The sequence below is a fragment of the Leptidea sinapis genome, chromosome Z (genome assembly GCF_905404315.1).
Source record: "Leptidea sinapis chromosome Z, ilLepSina1.1, whole genome shotgun sequence".
NCBI classification, from domain to species: domain Eukaryota; kingdom Metazoa; phylum Arthropoda; class Insecta; order Lepidoptera; family Pieridae; genus Leptidea; species Leptidea sinapis.
In genome coordinates this window covers 3,139,581-3,147,078 of record NC_066312.1, presented here as the reverse complement: position 1 = coordinate 3,147,078, position 7,498 = coordinate 3,139,581, and the positions used below count along the sequence as shown (strand labels likewise).

Genomic DNA, 7,498 nt, shown 5'->3' with positions numbered 1-7,498 from the left:
GAAAGTGGACGAAGCGAAACAAGTATGTCAGGATTGTAGCAAGTGGAAAGAAGTGGTCTCTGCCTACCCATACGGGAAAGAGATTGATTATATGTATGGCTATATATTATTCTGCCTTAAAATGTAAATATACTGTGGCCATTACTACAAATTTTTCTATATCGAAGAACTCTGAATTTTTGAGCTAAGATTCCAAATGCATCTTTGACAACCAAGCACCCTTGACTAATTCTGTAGTTATAAAGCCTTTCTAGTGATCCTTTGCATGGTTTCCTCAAAAATGGTTTCATAATATTTTGTGAAATTGGGAAATTGTTGTCCTCAATAAAATAAAACAAAAAAGTACCGGTGTATTTCTCTCCTCTAATGCTGTTGTGAGCTTGTGGCAGATAAACAGATCTATTTTGTTTTATATGACACAAAGTAGAATTACGCAGAATAGCACCGTCAGATATTCTTCCCTGGCAACCGACATCCACATACAAAAAGTTACAATTAGCGTCAACAAATGCTAGCAAAACATTACTAAAATATGACTTATAATTAAAAAAAATAGAGCTGTTCCTATTTGGGCATTGTAAACGAATGTGCTATTTATTAATTTTGCCTAAGCAATTGGGTAAGTTCCATTTCAACATGAAAGTTGAAGAAGTTGATAACCACTCTTCTTCTGAGCTAGGAATTTGTAACAAACTTGTTATCTTTATAATACTGACCGAGTAATGAATAGTCAATTATTGTTGACTTTATATCAGGTATGTATTTTAAAGTGGACATTATTAATTGATTAAATTAAATCTTATTTACCTTTATATAATAAAATAAAGTAAATAAGATAAAGACAATATCAAAGCTTGACAAAAATTCGGATGAGCACTTCTTTGTTTCATTCTTCTTCATGTTATGCCTGTTTTGTAGACTAGGTCTCACCCAGTATCTCCTCTTTATTTTGCGTTTCATTTATCGTTATATGATATACACTAAAACTGCAAATATAATGTGAGTTAAAGAGATCTCTCTCTCATATCTTCTCTTAATAGGATTGGCCAGGGTAGAATCTGAATTGGTGATGGTTGTGTAAAACTCTGTTTATATATTTGTTCCAGAATTTCAGAATAATTACGGATTGCATGTTCAAACTTAAGAACCGGATTTGGAATTGCCCTGAGGTCAGGTTTATCTACAAATTCTCTCTCTTCTACTAACTTGTATGAGTATGTCCTTGTTAATTTTTCTCCATTGGGCCACTTCAAATTGAGTCATATCCTGAATTTTGGGGTCTTCATTGCAGACATTCTTCACAATTGGAGGGTGGTTTACTCATCTCTCTTTCTTCACCACATTATAATGTGCTTTTAATGGTGAAACGTCCAGAATTTCCTCTCCAAACTCATTTATCACCATATATTTATTGGGGTCAAACTTGGACCAGGTTGAATAGAATTTGTAGCAGTATTAAATGATTTTCTTACTGGAGGCTTCCACTCTTCTGTTAGGTTTCTTTTTTTTTTGCTGTTCTTTACTAATACTATTATCAGATCACCACACAGTAATAACATACTCTGAACCTTTCGATTGGCCACTTAGGATCTTTGTCTCAGTTTTGTACTCTAAATCACGAATTTTAGAACCACCTTTACCAATAATTCTCCCCACTTTATCAGATGGAACTTTGATGTTGTTAATCAAATAATAATAATAATTATTATTATTATTAATCAAAATAATATTATTTTTATGCAAACATCTGAGTGTGTGGTGTTATGAGTTTTCCAGCCATCTATTCGTATTAGTATAAACACTTCTAGCTTTAGGTCTACTAGAACTTGCATAGTTTTGAGTAGGTGGAGGTTCGGAAGCAGCCATACTAGCATCATATGCATCCCAGGCATCATTTGGATCCATTGTGTTCTGAAACAAATAAAGATAAATAAATAGACAAAAAATTTACATACAGATATTTACACATTTTGAGTGTCACAATATTTGTCTTGGTTAATGATAATAAATGACAACTGGCAACTGGCTACAATTGGTATATGACAACAAAACAACTTTTTCAGTTATTGGCTTGCTCCTTGATCCATATCCCACATATATTGAACCTCTCAATGGCTCATAAAGAAACCATTTGAAATGTTATAAAGGATATAAAACATTAACGAGGGTCTACTAATAAGCCCAGAAAAGAGATTTTAAATCATAGCCATAATATGTAAAATTCATACCCAAGCATTCTTTTCATAAATTAAGTACTTATTTACCAATGTAAATATAATAATTGCCTTTAAATGATTTTATCTGTTGATTTTACTTGGCATGGTTTAAATATTGCTGCATCACTTAGCCTTAATATTTTAGAAAATATTCATATAAAACCTTTTCAAACAGGTTTAGGTGGTAGGATGATTTAGTTTAAGATTTAGGGGGTAAGACGATAGGCCTTTAATTGTGATCATTTGCTCCATTAATATACTGCATATGATTCGAGATAGCTTCACTGGACAGATACTAGGTACTCAGCTGAATGAGTTTACTCCTGAGCGGAGGAAGAGACAAATTATCATATTATGCAGATTCTATATCTAGAAAAACTGCTAAAAGAATTTCTTTTTTGAAAAACGATAATCTAATATTGGTGGTAAGGATACCTAAGCCATCTAAAGAGCTCCTCCCATTTCTGTATCCGTACTGGGAATCGGAAATGAGGTTATTGTGTTCAACATACCAATAGAGTCCCTGTATGATTATATGTTCACATATTTTCGCAAGAGCAGAAGATAGGGCAATTGGTGGCTTTAGATGGACTCTGACTTAGCTTAAGTAGCGGAATAATTACTTGATTTTTCCAAGATAAGACGGGGTAGGATAGGAGGTATGACACAAATATCAATAAGGTTAATGATAATTTCTAGGTAGTATTCTTGGGATCTGGTTGAAGATTGTTTAAGGAAATAGTATGGGATGCCATCTGCCCTTGGAGTAGTGTCAACTAAGCCATCCAATGCCATAAGAAGTTCTGAAAAGAGGAGGGGGAGTCTAAGCTATGGGTTGATGAGAGTGGGCTTGAAGGTGATGGGAAATAGTCTTCATTGGGTACTGAAGGGGGTGACAACCTATCTGAATGGAATCAAGCCAATGATCCAAACTTGATTCATGCTTCAAAGAACTACAAGAGCCTCTAAATTTTTAAATTTGTTTCCAAACAATTGTAGATAAGAGGAGATAAGCTCTGGAAAAAATTAATCCAACCTTCTTTTTTACTTTTTGGCAATTAAATTAGTAGCCTTGGCAGCAGCTTTTTTATTATTAAGTTGGTCACAGTCATATATCTATTACATGTTTTTTCAGTCAATTTTCTATCCTTCCCTGCCTCGGTACATTTCAAATACCACCAAGGGGTTGAAATTTTATTATTGGATGGTTTTTTTAAAGAAAAGTTTTTGCCACCACAAAATATCGCTAATTTATAATTTTCTACAGCATTTGACAGCATGTGACTTCGAAGACTTGGAAAAGCGTATTTTTTTTTCATTGGGGCAAGTAGAAAATTGCTGCCAATTTGCATTTGATATATTTGAGAAACGGGGAAAAATTTTAGGCAGGGATTACTTCATCAGGTATTGATATGATAATAGGATAATGATTACTGCCATTGGAATTTTGTGGGATGTTCCAAGAAAAAAGAGGAGCAAGACATGGAACACATAAGGTCAGGTCCTGCGGGCTCTCCAACCCTGCGGGTTGGAGAGCCATCATTAATTATGCAAAGATTACATTTATCAAAAATATCAAGCAGAGAAAGTGAAAAATAATCAGTAGTCCTAGAGCTCCATGACATATGATCTCCTATTATAATCATAGGAGAGGGAATAAAAACAGGATGAGATTAAAAGATTGCAGATATTCTCATCTGCAATCATGGTTGAGTGAAGTTGAGAAATATATATTGTGACCAAGATGTTCAAAATTTTTGCTGCAACAATGTTTATACCAGGTGGCTGGTTACGAAGATATTTGAGATAGTTTGTGGGTAATATTGGACAGTATGTTAAGAATGTTATTTGATATGATAGTTAGAATGAGTGACAGTAAAACAGTATATTAGTGCCGAACAATTGGGGTACACTGAACGAACCTCAGAGATGGCTGGAGCAGCTTTATCATATTAAGGCTTACTTAATGGGGCTCTAGAGTGTGGAGTAGAAGAAACTGTTTTCCTGTAAGAGATACACGGAGTAGAATTAATTCTAGACTGGCTCATGTGGGTTGTAGGGGCATTATGGGATGAGGAGGGATAAGTGAGAATTTTCGTGTATGGCATTGTTGACTTTGCTGCCTCTTCATCATTCATTATTGCCTACCATATTCAGGACATCCTTTGTTTGTGTCAAACTGTTGTCCAAGGCAATTAATAAAATTTGTATCTTTTTCTATTGAATTATATGAGTCCCAAAATGAGATTGGGCACATTTATAGCATCTTGAGTTGGATCTGCTTGTTTTCATATGCCCAAATCTGTAGCAGTTCTGACATTTAAAGGTAGGGAAATGATATGTTGTGAATTATAAATGGACCTTTGTCTGACGATGTGTATTCTTTAATGCCCACAACTAAAGTTGGGTGATTATATATTTTGTATAGAGGCAGAAGCCATGTCAGTATCAATAATTGTCATTCTAGAAACTGTGTAGAGTTATGTGTTGCGTTGTCCTCAAAGCGACGTTTCGACGCGGGTAATGGATTATCCGGTGGATACGGAGGGGTTATATGATATATCCATAATGGATAACGTAGTAGTAACGTTAAATTAGTATGTAAGCAAGCAATTATATATATCTATGTTAAATTGTTAATGAATACTCACTAGTACAAAATACTCCACCACCAATAAGAGATTAAAAACCTGTTTTACACAAGTTGTTTATAGGCTCTGTAAGAAAATACCCTTAAAAAATTGTTTTATCACTGTTTAAATTCGATTCGCGCATGATAGATTATTTTATTAACGTCCCCAGTGCACACACAAACAATAAGGTCTTGACAGTTGACAAATTACAAAGTCTGACTTACCAGGGCATAAAATAAGTAAATTTGTTTAAAATAATAAAATTTTTGTATGCTTGAGTATTTCGTCCTAAGTCTATATTAAATTATAGTAAATTAAAGTACCCCAATAAGAAATGGGTTGATCCGGAAATCTTTTATTTATGGATATAAAGGTTTCGCCATTTGGGTTTCTTTTGTTTATTGTTTTTGTGTCTTTTTGTTTGTTTCTTATACATCCCACATCAGTAAGTGATACCCATTTTGTACCCTGCTAACAATTCTGCTTGCTGCAATGTCTCCTTTTCCTCCTACACTGACTCTCAGGAAGTCAGATCGTTAGATTGGAAGCTTACGATGTACACCTCTGACCCATCCTGAAGAGCCAGCAAAATATCCTCCGAGGAGGTGGATGTTTAGCCGCTGGTTGAATTATCGGATAGGGTATCATCCGATTCCATATTTTCCTTGTTCATCCATATCAATCTGAAAGAGGGTGGAAAGCTAAAATAATAATAAAAATCTAACAATGTTCAGTGCCCTATTCTCCTATCTGAACCCAATCAAGTTCAGCCAGGTTATGTTAAATTCCCGTGTGCAGGATATTTCACGAAGACGGCTCGGGACAGTAGATAGGAACGAAATGAGCGTTGATTTTAAATCACCAGCGTCAGCTTTCTAATCTCAAACCAATCCCCTTATGTTCGCTAAATTAATATGAGGTTGTGATTCCCACATATAATATCACTCGTATGGTTATTGTGAGAGGAGTTCTCTATGATCTCTCACTGGCGGGCTATGTCAAGAATGCTGAGGTAAGTACCCTCACGCTGTGATGAAATACTTAATGGTAAAAAACGACTAAATCGGAAGGTTTATAAAGAATGTGGTATAGAATGAAAGATTCTCAAATTGGCTAAGCCAAAATCTATTGTCACTCAATATATCAAAAACAAACTATATATGTTTCTCTCCACATGACAGATACCAGCCCGTTCAAGACTTTTATATCAGAATCCATTCATGCTCTAATCCACACGGTTTGACTTATAATTGTCCCTCCATAGCAAAAGGTTAATTGTATTGACCAAAGGTTAAGTTGGCATCCGAAAATCGAACTGGTCATAACCAGGGTGAGAAAACTTATCTGGAATTTTAAATCTCTATGGCACGTTATAAATAGCACAGTCCTTAATAAAAAATAGTGTGTGTACTTAAGTACACGCGTTAGAAGTTATATTTCTTTGGCGTATGGAAAAATAAATCAAATTTTAACAGATAGTTAAGATCAAAGATAGATAAACACTCACCCCCTTATTCATAATGGTCCGCTAACTTTAAAGAGCCGCTAAGGAGTGTTTTTCTCATTCTGACTTAGGTCAATAGAAGAAGACAGCAGTTAGCAGACTATTATGAATAAGGGGGTCAGCATTTAAAGTTTAAAAAACAAGTATAGATATTTTTTTTTTATTTATACATAAAATTTGTTAATATACCAGAAATAAAACAAAACGAAAAAAAAAAATTTTAGATAATAATGTAATAATTTTTAATTAACGATGTAAATATATTATACATACCGACAATTAACCTCAAATCTATAAATGCACTCAAAACAGTTTATTCAAATCAGTTTTATCACTAATATTTAGTATATATAGATATACTAATAAATTATTACTAAATACTATCAGCGTCGTATATGAAATTGATTTAATAAAAACACCAAAATAATATTTATTTATTCACAATTATTGTACTGTTATGAAACACGTGTTCTAAATATAAAAATACTAGAATATACAACTTGGACATAATTATCGATTTTCATGCCACCTAGAACTAACTTCACGACGTAGAATTCAGGTGTCGGTGTGCGCGCGCATCGTAAAAATTCACTCTCATCATTTTTCTCCATCGCGCCAGAAGAAGTATAACATCAAAATATTCATTGCTTTAGCTCAATCAGTGATCACCTACTGCATCCCAGTATGGGGCAGCGCAACAAAGATAAATCTCTTAGAATAATTGGAAAGAGCTCAAAGATCACTTCTGAAGGCCATGTACTTCAAACCTTTAAGATTTCCAACTGATTTACTTTATTTGACTTGTAATCTTTCGTGAGATATTCCCAATATAAGTGTTCTAAGACAACTAACTGAGAACAAATAATACTAAAAATGTATATGCTATACTAAAAATGTATATTTAGTAAAGATTGCATATTTTTGAAATAAACGAAATTTAATTTAAGATTGAGTCCCCATGGGAACTGTGGTGCTAACATTCAGTGCTCAGCCACTGAATGTTGCCCCAAAGAATATTTTGTTGCTACACTGCCATGCATGTGGAGACATAGCAGCTCACAAAAATCCAATGTCACAATTACCGCAAATTTGGGCACGTTGCAAATCAATGTCGATCCAAGCCCCACTTTAAATGCGCCCAAGAA

At 34.2% G+C, this 7,498-nt stretch overlaps 1 long non-coding RNA gene across 1 annotated transcript; it reads right to left on the bottom strand.

The window, feature by feature from the left end:
• Positions 1 to 337: 337 nt before the first annotated feature.
• Positions 338 to 5,025, bottom strand: LOC126978906 (uncharacterized). The gene is made up of 2 exons (XR_007732724.1): positions 4,868 to 5,025; positions 338 to 1,911 (listed from the first exon to the last, which is right to left on the bottom strand). It is a non-coding gene; the product is annotated as an uncharacterized LOC126978906 (long non-coding RNA).
• Between the last annotated feature and the right edge of the window lie 2,473 nt (positions 5,026 to 7,498).